Below are 13,970 nucleotides of genomic sequence, written 5' to 3'. Positions count from 1 at the left end.
CACAGTAACAATATAGACTTATTACTAGTATCTGATGAGGAAGAGGGGTTGGGAAGACAGTTTTACAAAACTGAATCCCCTATATCTGTGCACAGTGGAGTGTGTGCAAACTACTTACCCCTGCCACCACACAAGAGAATGTGGTGATCAGGACGACAAAAAGATCCCCCAGTCACTTTTTAAATTATGGCTAGTTTTAGAATTCTAGATTAGATACAATTTTCTCACAGATTTTAGGCATTGCTCACCATTTTCCTCTAACTTAAGGTGTTGCTCGAGTTGACCCTTAGCAATTTTATTTTTAAGTTTTCTTCTTAAGAACTTGAAATTTCAGGGGCTGGAGTGACAGCATAGCTGGTAGGGCGTTTGCCTTGCACGCAGTCGACCTGGGTTCAAATCCCAGCATCCCATATGGTCCCCCGAGCACCGCCAGGAGTAATTCCTGAGTACAGAGCCAGGAGTAACCCCTGTGCATCGCCAGGTGTGACCCCCCCAAAAAACTTGAAATTTCAGCTGTGGTACTTGTTAACTCTTCTATTGCTGTTTCTAAAGTACTATTTCTTATTTCTCTTTTTGGGTGGGGTTTTGTCAAAGTTGTACATATATTTGTTTATAGAATCAAGTGGCTCATGTACAACTTAGTCTAATATTTTCTTCCATTTCCTATTTGTCTCTGCTTAACTGGAAAATTCTTCAACTTAACCTTTCAGTTTTCCCTTGAACTTCCAGTTATACTACTGATGTGTAGGGGATCATTTTTTATTTTATCTTTTTGGTGTTTGGTTTGGGGGCCATACTCGGCTCAAGTTATTTGCATACCTTCCCCAAGTTATTGAGTATAAATTTTGTTTCTATTTTGAACTTTTATTTGGTAAAACTGCATAGACTTTATTCCTTATTTTTCTTCTTGTCTTTGTTTTAATATTAAAGCTTTTCTCAGATGTTTGAAGATATGTCTGTCTTATTTTTTTCAAAATCTTAATGGCAGTTTTATGATCACAAGTAGTATTTGCTAACTGCAGGATTCCCTGTAGGAGCAATACTAGATTTTGCATGATACTATTGACTGTGGGTCATTTTTTCTTTGACTAATCAGATTCCCAAGACTATAAGCCTTTCAAAAAGTAAACCAAGGGAGGGAAAATTTCTATGCACTTATTATAGAAGTTTTAGAGAGATTTTAATTTTGTGACTTTTCATTGTGATTTCTCTGGTTCTCAGTTGTTCCTCAGTTTAAAAAAAAAAAGGAAAAAAGAAAAAAATCAAACTCTCTTTGGAAAATCTTTAGTCTTCTATCTACAGAGGCAGACCTTCAGTATCAGAAAGGACTCTAGTAACTCATTAAAGTTATGTGTAGCGGCTTTTGTTTTTAGCTTTCCCTTCAACTCCTCTTTCAAAAGTTCCTGGTAGTGAGTGCATTTCTTGAGTGTTTGGAGATTTTTGTTGGAAGTTGGTTTTCATTTCTCTGCTGGCTTTAGTTTTAGTTTTTTCAGGTGCTAAATAGTTGTTATGTGTCCTGCATTCCAGCTTCCAAAGTTTTTGTTGCTATCATTTCATCTTCTGTTCTCTTTGTTCTTACAGTTTTTTACCTTTATTTATTTATTATTGTTTTTGTTTGTTTGGGGTCCACACCTGGCAGTGCTCAGGGCTTACTCCTGACTCTGCACTCAGCGATCACTCCTGGTTCCAGGAACCATGTGGGTTTCCAGGAATTGAACCTGGTACCTGTATACTATCTTTCTGGCCTCAGCTTTTAAAAATTTTATTAATTAATTTATTTTTAATTGAATCACCATGAGACAAAGTTTTTCATTCAGCCCTGGCTTTTTAAGCTTTAAAAAATCCTTTTACTAGAGTTTCAGTAGGGCATGAGTAAATGTTTATCTTTTGTCCTTTTTCTAAAAGTTCTCTGTTACTTTGTTTTGGTTTTGGGGCCACAATTCCCATCTGTGGTATTGGGAATTGAACCCCAGTTAGTAGTGTGCAAGGTAAGCACTCTACCCACTGTACAATTGCTCCAGCCTTTTATTTTATTTTTTGGGACACATCCAGCGGTGCTTAGTAGCTATTCCTGGTTCTTTGCTTAGCAATGACCCCTGGTGATGCTTTAAGCAACATGCATAATGCCAGAGATTTGAACTGGGGTTGGTGGGACTCAAGTTGGACTCAAGTTAGGCCCTATACTTTTTCTTCTTCTTTTTTTTGCTTTTTGGGTCACACCCGGCGATGCACAGGGGTTACTCCTGGTTCTACACTCAGGAATTACTCCTGGCGGTGCTCAGGGGACCATATGGGATGCTGGGATTCGAACCCGGGTTGGCCGCATGCAAGGCAAACGCCCTACCCGCTGTGCTATCGCTCCAGCCCCTCCCTATACTTTTTCTTTGGCCTCTCAATTTTAATGTTTTAAAATTCAGGGAATACTCCCAAACAGTGCTCAGGGTGATTTTTTTTTTCTTTTTGGGTCACACACTGTGATGCTCAGGAATTGCTTCTGGTTCTGCACTTAGGAATTATCCTGACCGGCTGGGGGTACAATATGAGATGCTGGGGATTGAACTCGGCCAGCTTTGTGTAAGGTAAACGCCCTACCTGCTGTACTATCTCTCTGGCCCCCATTCTCTAATTTTTAGCCAAATGAGCTTGACAGTTTAATGTTATGGCCCAAGGATGTGATATTGCTCAGGCCCTGAGGTGCTAGGACCCACCAGGGCGACTGCATTGGTACTTGGGGACCTCAAGAATGATATCCAGCAATGCAATTGGAGGGGGTGGGGCTTCTAGTACAACACCTTACAATGCTGGTGGAATCAGTGGCATGTGGTACCAGAGATCAAACCAGGCACTTCCCATGGGGTCGAGCCTTTGTACTATTTCCCTGGCCCAAATTATTCTTATAGGAGCCACACCTGCTGGTGCCGGGGAGTTTGGTGGTTCCAGAGCTTGGACTCTGGTTTTTCATACAGCTAGAAGAAATGTTCAACCGCTGGAATATCCTGAGGAAATTCATTTAATTTTGTTTTTATTTTGGGGTTGGAGAGAGAGTACAATGGGTAGAGCTCTAGTACAGTGAGTAGGACTCTTACCTTGTATGGGGCCCACCGGGGTTTGACCCCTAGTACCCCATTTGGTCCTCCAAGCGCCATGAGGAAGTGATTCCTGAGTGCAGAACTAGTAGTAACCCCTGAGCATGGCCAGATGTGACCCAAAAACAAAACAAAAACCATTTTTTTTTGTCTTTTAGTGAGGTGATATATAACATTATAATTAACCACTTTGAAGTATGTATTGGTATTTAGTAAATGGTATTATTCACAGCTTCGTGCAATCACTCTTTTTGTTTTGGGGCCACACCCAGCAGTGCTTAGTACTGAATCTGTGCTTAGGGATCATTCCTGTTGAACTCTGGGACCATATGTGGTGCTCGGGAGCCAACTTGGGTCGGCCATGTGCAGAAGGAAAGCCTCCTACCCACTGTACTACCACTCTGGCCTTCGGTCACCCTCTTCTGGTAATCTGTTCTAGCTTCTTTTTCTGTGATTCTGTATTACAGACATGATTCATAAAATGCATTATTTCATTATGCCGTATGTGACTGACCTTTTGTGTCAGGTTTCTTTCCCTTACATATTTTCTAGATTCCCCCAGGTTACAGGTTATATCTTTTATGGTTGAACACATTACATTGTATGCATGTACATTAATTCCTTATCTATTCGGCTAATGATGAACATTTGGATTGTTTCTACCTTTTGGCTATATGAATAATGCTGTTGTAAACATTTGTGTAGAGATGTTTGAAAATATCTTTGAAAATAATAATTGTGTACTCTTGAGTATATTATATATGTGTGTATATATGTATGTATACTTAGAGTGGGATTGCTGGTTCCTGTTGCAATTCTGTGTTTAATTTCTTTGTTAAACTTCTCCAAGCTTGGTGCTTAGGGGTCGTTCCTGGTAGTACTTAGGGGACCACGCAGTACCAGAGATCTTACCCAGGCCTCCTGCATGCAAAGCATGCATTCCAGCTCTTATCCCAGCTCACTGCACTAGCACTCGGGCACTGTGTTTAATTTTTTGAGGTAGTGCAAATGGCTACATAATATCACTTTTCCTCTACCACTAATGTGTGAGGTTTCTTCATATTTTCACCTACACTTGTTTTTTGTTTTGGGTCCACACCCCACAGTTGTTCAAGGCTTACTTCTGTCTCTGGGCTTAGGAATCACCCCTGGCACAGCTCTGGGGACCATATGCAGTACCGAGGATTAAACTCAGGTCAGTCATGTGCATAGCAGACTTCCTACCTCCTATACTACTGTCACTCCATCTCTCCTGATTTTGTTTTAGGGCCATGATCAGAGATTACTCCTGGCTATGTGCTCAGGGATCACTCCTCTCAGGGAGACTATATGGAGTGCAGGGAGAAACCCGGGCCAGCTGTGTAAGGCAAGAGCCCTATCCACAGAACTATCTGGCCCCTGTGTGTCTGTCTTTAGGCCAACATCGATCATTTTGATTATTGTCACTTACAATAAGTTTTGAATTATGAAGTGTCAACCTGTGAGTCCTCTTTCTTTCTTGGTTTGGTTTTGGGCCACACCAGCAGTGTTCAGGGCTTACTAGATGGCTCAGCATTTAGTGATAATTCCTGGCAGGGCTTAGGAAACCATATGGGGTACCGGGGATAGAACCTGAGTCAGCTGCATGCAAGGCACCCTACCCTGCTGTACTATCTCTCTGAGCCCAGTCTATGTTTCTTGAATAAGATTTTTTTTTTAGTTGAAATCAGACAGAATAATCAACATTAATAATAGATTTTTTTTAAGTTTTTTTTTTTCTTTTTGGGTCACACCCGGTGATGCACATGGGTTACTCCTGGCTCTGCACTCAGGAACCACCCCTGGCTGTGGTCAGGGGACCATATGGGTTGCTGGGAATCGAACCCGGGTCGGCCACGTGCAAGGCAAACGCCCTACCCGCTGTGCTATTGCCCCAGCCCAGTAATAGAATTTTTTACTTGGTAACAGTGAGACATTCAGGAACTCTGGCTGAAGCCTCATTTAAAATTTTTTTTTTTTTAAGAAAAATACTATTGTGGTAGACATTATTTTAAAAATTTCTCTTTTGTTTTCCTTGTGAGTTGGAGTATTGTGTTAAGTGATTACTGTGATAGCTCTGGTGTATAATGTATTCTTAAAGAATAGAATAACATTGCATAAGCATAATGCTTTGCCATTTAATTTGATAACAAAATGACCCACACTCTATTGTGTTTTAAAACCATGACATTCAGTTCATAGTTCACTTTTCTCTTTCCTGGTTTGAAGTGACAGGTTTGCACTGATAAATTAGAGAAAAGGTTGTAACACCACCATGCTTTGCTCTCAGTGCTAGCAAGTTAGAACTGGGTCACTGCAGTTTGTTCGTCTCTAAGGCAGCAATGGGAGGCATATTTCATACCATTCAGTTGTGTGAAAGTAATCATGAGCTGTAATGTATATGCATGAACTATACAAAATGAATTTTATGTTCCAGTAAACTATTTATATGGCTCTGGTGGCACTTGAGCACTGCTGGGAGTGACTCTTGCTCCCAGAGCATCATCAGGTATGAACTGTACAAGTAAAAACCCATCAGCAACAAACTTCAATTGTAAACAACAGTTTGAATTTTATATCCTTCCTGCCATAAATCATTATTTAGGGGCTAGGGAGATAACTTAAGGGATCTGGAATACATGCCTAGCATGTATTTGATCCCTGAGCCACATGACCTGTTCTCTCCCTCAACCCCCCAGCATCATCAGGACGGTCTCAGTGGTTGCCAGCACTGCCACTGACCCAAACACTCAACTGTCAGCCCCACACAATTCGACCAAATACCACCCCAGACTAGATTCTGCTGAGAAGACCCCCTATCCCCTAAGGAAAAATCCCTCAGCACCACATAAGGTCCCCTAAGGACAGTGTGGAGTGATCCCTGAATGCAGAGCCAGGAGAAACCCCTGATCACTGCCAGCCACTGCTGGCTATGGCCCCCAAACAAAACAAAATAGAAAATTGTTTTCTCTTTTATTCTTTGTACTGGGGATTGAATTATGATCAAATTCCATGATTTTGGTTTGATTTTGTTTTCAACTATTTAAATCCATTCTTAATTTATAGACTTTGATGAAACATGGTAGGTACATTTTTGTCTGTGGGCCAATGGTTTGCCATTGCTTACTTTACAGAATAAAAACATTCATTGGCAACCTGTGTTTGCCCACATTACTTCTTGCTTGAGTGGGGCCCCCTGCTGGCAGAAGAAACACAGACTTGTAGATACATTTTGAGATTGGTTAGATTACTAAAGCAAGAGATGAGATTTTACGAGTTGGAAGTCTGAACCTGGGAGTTTTGCCAATAGTGAAATTACATACTTTCTAGAACTTAGACTTAGTGATGGGGGTGGGGGAGGGTTGCTGGAGAAGCACACCTCTAAAAATTTGTTCTTAGTCTTTTAATCTCTGCAATGTTTGACACAACCTGGGGCTCCTACATGCAGAACATGTACTCCAGCCCTTTGAGTTATCTCTCTGGTCCTCAGTTATCTTTTGAATAAGTGGCATTGTTGGCTAAAAAAGAGGTTGAGGCGATATTACAGTGGGTAGAGCATTTGCCCTGTATGTAGCTGACCCAAGTTCAATCCCAGCATCCTGTATGGTCTCTTGAGTACTGTCAGGAGTGATTCCTGAGTGCAGAGCCAGAAATAACCCCAGAGCATCACTGGGTGTGACTCAGAAAGCCAAAAGAGAAAAAAAAAAATCAGCTGAAAGAAAATTCTTGTTCTTCTTGTTGTCTTTTAGGGGTCACACCCGGTGACCATTAGGGCCATCCTGGCAGTAGTCAGAGACCTCCAGAGCCAAACCTGGTCATTCTTGGAGGCCCATATGGTGATAGGGATAGAACTGGGATCAGCTCCATTCAAGGCATCTGCCCTAACTGCTGTACTCTCTCTCCAGCTCCTAGTACATATTTTATAAGGAAACTGTTTCCAACTTTAAATACTTTATTATAGATTTGATAAATTGGGCATGCTGTATATCGGAAATAGAAAAAATCACTCTAAAATATAAAGACTCCCTTTTAAAAACTCATTGATGGGCTGGGAGATGAGTCAGTGTTCTGAGTGTGTGTGATGGATGCAAGAGGTCCACATTCAGTCCTCGGCAATTTTTGTTCCCCAGTCATCATTCTTTTTTTTTTTTTTTGGGTCACACCGGGCGATGCACAGGGGTCACTCCTGGCTCTGCACTCAGGAATTATCCCTGGCACTGCTCAGGGGACCATATGGGATGCTGGGAATCGAACCCGGGTCGGCAGCGTACAAGGCAAACCTACCCGCTGTGCTATCAGTCCAGCCTCCCCAGTCATCACTCTTATCTTTCATATCAGCATGAACTTTTGTCAAACCTTCGCGTAGTCTTGAAGGCTTTAGTTACTAGAACTTTTTTGGCAAATCAGGCATATTGGTATCATATTGCTTCTAGCTATTTAAATAAGCTTTAATTCAATATTATATTGTCTACATTTTGCAAGGGTGAGGGGGCTTTACCACAACCAGTGATACTTGGGGGTGCTCCTGGAGGTGCTCAGGGGACCTCCAGGCGTTCAGCAGATTGAACTGGAGTCTGCTGCATGCAAGGTGAACTCCTATTCCCCGTACTGTCTCTCTGACTTGATTGTATACATTTTTCCTTAGGTTCAGTTATAATGCTTTCTTTAAAAGAATAAAATTTATGTGTGTATTTATCATAACATGGGAGATAAAATTTTCTAGAGCTAAAACAATTTATATAATTAGAAAAGTGGCGGGGCTGGAGTGATAGTACAGCGGGTAGGGTGTTTGCCTTGCGCGCGGCCAACCCAAGTTCGATTCCCAGCATCCCATATGGTCCTCCGAGCACCGCCAGAGGTAATTCCTGAGTGCATGCGCCAGGAGTAACCCCTCTGCATTGCTGGCTGTGACCCAAAAAGCAAACAAAAAAAGTGGCCCCTATCCACTGTACTACCTCTCCAGTCCCCAAAACCAAACTTTTTAACTTAATTTTTGGTTTTTGGGCCTCATCAGACAGTGCTTGGGACTTACTTCTGGCTCTGTGGTGCTGGGAATCAACCCCAGCTTGACTATGTGCAAGACAAGTTCCTTACCTGCTGTCTGACCTCCCCCTGCTCCCAATTTTAAATGCTTTCTACACTTGCACTGTTGCTTACTGCTTATTGAGTTGCAAACAAGTTACTGCAGATACATATTTCCATGCATGCTGTGTACTTCCTATCACTATACCTGTACTCAGCTGCCAACATTTGTTAATACCTGTCAGTGAACTTGACAGCTGATCAATTATAGCCTGCATTTTGTGTGTTTACTTGGAAAATAATCATATGACTTCACATCTGATACATAAGAGATCAAAAACTTATGAAAGTTTTTTTAGAAACTTTCTTTATGCTTCTGCTGTTCTACTTCCTCCTGTTTTTTGCTTATTTTGGGGCCACTCCCGGCAGTGCTTACTTACAGGGGTTATTTCTGGCTCAGCACTCACTCAGGAATTAGTCCTGATGTTGCTCTGGGGTCTGTATAGGATGCTGGGGATTGAACCCATGTTGCCGCATGGATGGCAAGTACCCTACTTGCTATATACTATTGCTCCAGCCCCTGCCCCCTGAATTTTATTCACTGCCCATAAAATTGCACCTGAGGCTACTATTGTGTCCCCAAACTCCCAACATTCTAGTGTAATTTCCCCTAGGGGACAGAATCAACTGCTTGGTTAAGTCCTAGCTTGTACAATCCCTTGTGCCAGAGCCATTGCCTTTTTTTGTTGTTTTTGTTGTATTGTTTTGGGATTACACCCAGCGATGTTGGGAGTTACTCCTGACTGTACTCAGGAATTACTCTTGGCAGTGTCTGGGGAACCATATGGGATGCTGGGGATCAAACCCAGTTTGGCCATGTGCAAGGCAAAGCCCTCTCCACTGTGCTATTTCTCTATCTCTTCCCCCATCACTTTTTGTATTCATGCTTTTTCCATCCCTCTTCTTTCCATTCACTAGTTATAAACGGTGTTCACAACTAAAATGTTGGTGTTGTAGGGCTGGAGTGATAGCACAGTGGGTAGGGCGTTTGCCTTGCACGCGACCGACCCGGGTTCTAATCCTGAGCACCGCCCGGGGTAATTCCTGAGTGAAGAGCCAGGAATAACCTATGTGCATCGCCGGGTGTGACCAAAAAAAAAAAAAAAAAACCAAAAAAAATGTTGGTGTTGTAGTTGACTCCTTTCTCATATCCAGTGTTTCAGCTCTAGTTTAATAAAATAATCTGATATCTTAACTGCCTCTTCTGATTTTTACAAGACTTCATTACCAAGTTCTATGTTTCACTATTTTGATAATGGATTATTACAGTAGTAAATATGTATCAGAATATGTATATGAGATCATGATACTTTATTTAGAACCCACCGTTTAAAACAATCCTATTGTTTCTGTGGTGCCTCCTTATAAATACCGGTCTATTATCCCTCCCCTGTCATTCTTTCTGTCCATTTAGATGTTTTCTCATTGGTCGTCTTCTTTAATATGCACCAAGAATGCTCTATCTTCAAGACTTTAACTCACTGTTTTTCTCTATCTGCAGTCTTCTAGATTTCTGTATATATCAGTTCCTTGGTGTGTTTGTACATATGTGTGTGTATATATATATATATTACATATATGAGCTTTTTTTTTTTTTTTTTTTGGTTTACACCCGGCGATGCACAGGGGTTACTCCTGGCTCTGCACTCAGGAATTACTCCTGGCGGTGCTCAGGGGACCATATGGGATGCTGGGATTCAAACCCGGGTCGGCTGTGCAAGGCAAACACCGTACCCGCTGTGCTATCACTCCAGCCCCTGTATTTTAATCTCAAATATTACAGAAAAGAAACCTTTCCTGACATTTCTGTTTAAATTAATTTCCCCTTCTCCCATTGTATCCTCCTTTCCCTACTTTACTTTTCCTTTCACCACCACCTGATTTGTATCTAGAAGCTCTGAAAATAGGAACTTTTGTGTAATACTCTTACAGCTTTACTGTCTAGAATATATCTGCTATGTATTTGCTAGTCAAAAAAAAATGTTAAGACACATGCTCAGAGAAGACAAAGATGATCAACATATTTATGGAAAAGGTCTGAAGATAGTACATAGTTAGGATGCATTATAGGTGATGGGAGTTCTATTCCACATTGTTCCCTCGAATTGCCAGGTACCAACTGGAGTCCCTGTGTACTCCTGTAAGTGTGGCCATGGAGGCTTTCAACACCACTAGGGTGGCAGTTGTAACCCCCCACATTTAGGGCCCCCAGCAGGATGGCAGCCTTGGACCTTTATTTTATTTTTTTATTTTTATTATTTTTCTTTTTGGGTTACTCCTGGCTCTGCACTCAGGAATTAGCCCTGGCCATGCTCAGGGGACCATATGGGATGCTGGGATTTGAACCCGGGTCGGCCATGTGCAAGGCAAACGCCCTACCCGCTGTGCTCTCTCTCCAGCCCCAGCCTTGGATCTTTACATTGAACTAGTGACCTGGTTTGTTGACAGTTGCTTGGGCCTTCTGAGTGCCCTTTGGGAGGTCCACTCCGCCCCCCCCCAAAAAAAAAGTGTATTTATCATCACTGATTATCAGAGAAATCACTGTCTGTATCACTGGTCATCTTGTTGATCGATTTACTCGAGTGGGCGCCAGTAACGTCTCCATTCGTCCCAGCCCTGAGATTTTTAGCAGCTTCTCCTTACTTATCTTTCCCAACCATTGGAGGCTCTTTCAGGGTCATACGAATCAAAATGACAATGAGGTATCACCTCACACCAGTGAGAATGGCTTATATGAAAAAGTCCAGAAACAAGCAGTGCTGATAGGAATGTGGTGAAAAAGGAATCTTCATTCACTGTTGTGGATCTGTCTACTGGTTCTGCGGTTCTAAAAATGAACTTTATGACTCAGCAGTTCCACTGCTCACCATTTACCCTAAGAACATAAAACACTAATTTGAAAATATATATGCACACCTTGGTTCATTGCAGTGCTGTTTATGAATAGTCAAACCAAATGTCCAACAATAATGGGTGGATAAAGAAATCGTGGTATACATAGTGGATTACTACTCAGCTATAAGAAATGATAAATTTGCTTTTGTTGCAACTTGGATAGTGGTGTGTCATGTTAAGCTAAATAAGTCAGGGAGAACCCTGTAGAAGCCAGGGACTATTCCTGGCTCTGCTCAGAGGTCACTCCTGGTGGTATTTGGGAGACCATATGTAGTGCCAGGGATTGAACCTGGGTCAGCTGTGTACAGGGCAAGTGCTTTCCCACTGTCTCCAGCCGTCCCCTCCGCCGCCGTGCCCCCCCCCCCCCCAATACCATCTTTCCAGCCTCTGTCTCTGAATTTTTTAAAAGTTTGTTTTTAAAAGTATGTCAGAGGCCAGCAAGAATGCAGCAGGTAAGCCATTTACCCTGCATGTGACTGGCCTAGGTTTGATTCCTTGCCACCCCACATGGTCCCCCAAATAATACCAGGAGTGATCTCTGAGTGCAAAGTCAAGAGTAATCCCTAACCACCATCAGGTGTGGGCCAAAAAATTTAAAAAAAATTAAAATATGCCATAAATCCACATAAAATTTTTAAAATGGGAAAGAAAAAATAATTTTCATGTGTTGAGTTCTTGTTAAATATTAGTCATTGTTTTAGGTTGCTTGTCTTAAAATAGTCCTTTATATTTGTTGTCCTTGCCGGTTTTTAAAATATTGCCTCTGAAAATTGAGGTTCATGTAAATTAAAAACTTTTTTTGGGGAGCCCACACTCAGCAATGCTCAGGGTTTAATCCTAGCTCACTCTATAATCAGGGAGTACTTTTGGCAGGGCTTAGGGGATCGAATCCAGGACAGCCGTGTGAAAAGCAAGCACCTTCTTTGCTATTCCATTGCTCCAGCTCCGTAAATTAAAAAAACTTGCCCTACTTTGTGCAATTATGGAATGGTGGAACCAGTGTTTAAACAAATGGCTTTTGTTCTGATGCATGTAAAAACGTTTTTTGATTAATTTTTGGGCCTTCCCCAGCAGTGCTGCGGACTAACCCCAGGGATCTGCATGCCAAGCATGCATTCCAACCAGTTCAGCTGTCTCACTGGCCCAGTGCATGTAAAAACGAGTGGATATGGTCACCATCTACAGAATGTCTTAAAGCTTTCAAAATCTAAAAGCAGTGTCAGGTGTCTGAAAATGTATGTTATTTTCTAGGGGTACAAATATATTGAAGTAACATGATCTCAATGGTTTGTTCTTTTTCTTCAACCATAAACAATTTTTTCACTTCTCATTTGTTTCTTTTTATTGTTGTTTTAGGCTGTTACTGGTGGTGCACTGAGTAGTACTTGAGGGCTCCCAGGTGTCAGATGTCAGGAGGTGTTCAGGTGTCCTGTGGTATCAGATCAGACCTACAGCTTTCTGTAAGCAGGGGTTATGCTTTACCACTTGAGCCACTTCTCTGCGCATCTCAGTGATGTCTTGGAAAAGTGAAGGTTTTTGGAGCACCTTGTACTAGTAGTTGTTTTTCTCTGTAAAAATGGATTATAATCTTTCCAAAAGCAGAGTTGTAAAACATGCTAATTGCTGAAAACATTCTCAATAATTAATTGGCAGAACTTGTCTAATACTAAATAGTCCAGCAAGGGGCATATTTTAAAATTTCCATTTCTTGGTCTGGAGAGATGGCTGAAAGAGCTGGAGCTCATGCTTTGCTTGCTGAAGGCCTGGGTTTGATCCCGAAACATCATGGTTTCCCTGAGCACCAGCCAGAGAGAAGTAGTCCGTGGACATTGTCAGGTCTGACTCAAAAATGAAAAGAAAGTTATTTTTATTTTTATTTTATGTTTTGGCTTTTTGGGTCACAGCTGGCAATGCTCGACATTACTCCTGCCTCTGCACTCAAGAATTACTTGTGACTGTGCTTGGGAGACCATCTGGGATGCCAGGATCTAACCTAGGTTGGCCACCACTTCCAAGGCAAACACCCTACCTTCTGTACTATCACTCCAGCCCCAAGAAAGTTCTTGTCTCATGAAAATTATTTCAACATTTTGTCTAAGTTGGAATCCCTGATGAATTATTTTTCAGTTGAGTTGAAGTACCTAGTGGAATCATATGAGTTCTGTAACTTGTTCTGCTATGACCAAAGATAGAAAATTTTGATGGCATAACTATGGAGGGAAAAGCTGTTACAGTTAACCAAAAAAAATTTCCCAAATTTCTGAATTTTACTCAAGGGAAATTGAAGCCTTGGAGACGTTAAATAGTTTGACCTAAAGGTTTTCTAGTTAATGATAGAAAAGACTAGTCTAGGTCTGCTGGGTTTGAGTCTTTATATTAATAAGCTTAGTGTATGGATAAACTTAATAGTAGCCTTTCAAAGACTTTTTTCCTTTATTACATTTAGCGTGTAGACTCCCAGATGAGGCTGAGTTTATTTGACTATATCATTTTTTTTTTTTTTCATTTTTTATTTTTTAATGAATCATCATGAAATAGTTACAGACTGTTACAAACTCTTGTGCTTTTGTTTCATCATACAGTGATCGAGTATACCCATCCCTCCACCAGTGCCTGTTCTCCATGACTATATCATTTAAATAATTCTATGAATGTTTTTCAGAATTGTGGATATGATTGAACTTACAAATTTACTAGGTTTTTAAGAAAATTTTCACTTTAGAAATATAAAAATAAAGGAAAAGTATATATAATTGTGTGAATAGATATGTAGTAATTTTGTATATCTACAGAAATAACCAAATATAATTTAAAAAAAGCTTTTTAGTAAAGCTAATGATAAACATTATTATGTTTCAATTATTGTAATTTAATTTCTCATTTAGTATT

The 13,970-nt window shown here is 41.0% G+C and overlaps 1 protein-coding gene across 2 annotated transcripts in view; it reads left to right on the top strand.

Annotated features, from left to right (window-relative positions):
- NFATC3 (nuclear factor of activated T cells 3) overlaps positions 1–13,970 on the top strand; it is a 102,744-nt gene that overhangs the window by 26,697 nt on the left and 62,077 nt on the right. The gene's annotated exons all lie outside the window — the stretch shown is intronic.

The sequence above is a fragment of the Sorex araneus genome, chromosome 8 (genome assembly GCF_027595985.1).
Source record: "Sorex araneus isolate mSorAra2 chromosome 8, mSorAra2.pri, whole genome shotgun sequence".
NCBI lineage: Eukaryota > Metazoa > Chordata > Mammalia > Eulipotyphla > Soricidae > Sorex > Sorex araneus.
Note: the sequence above shows the minus strand (reverse complement) of the source record. Positions and strands in the feature narration are given on the sequence as shown.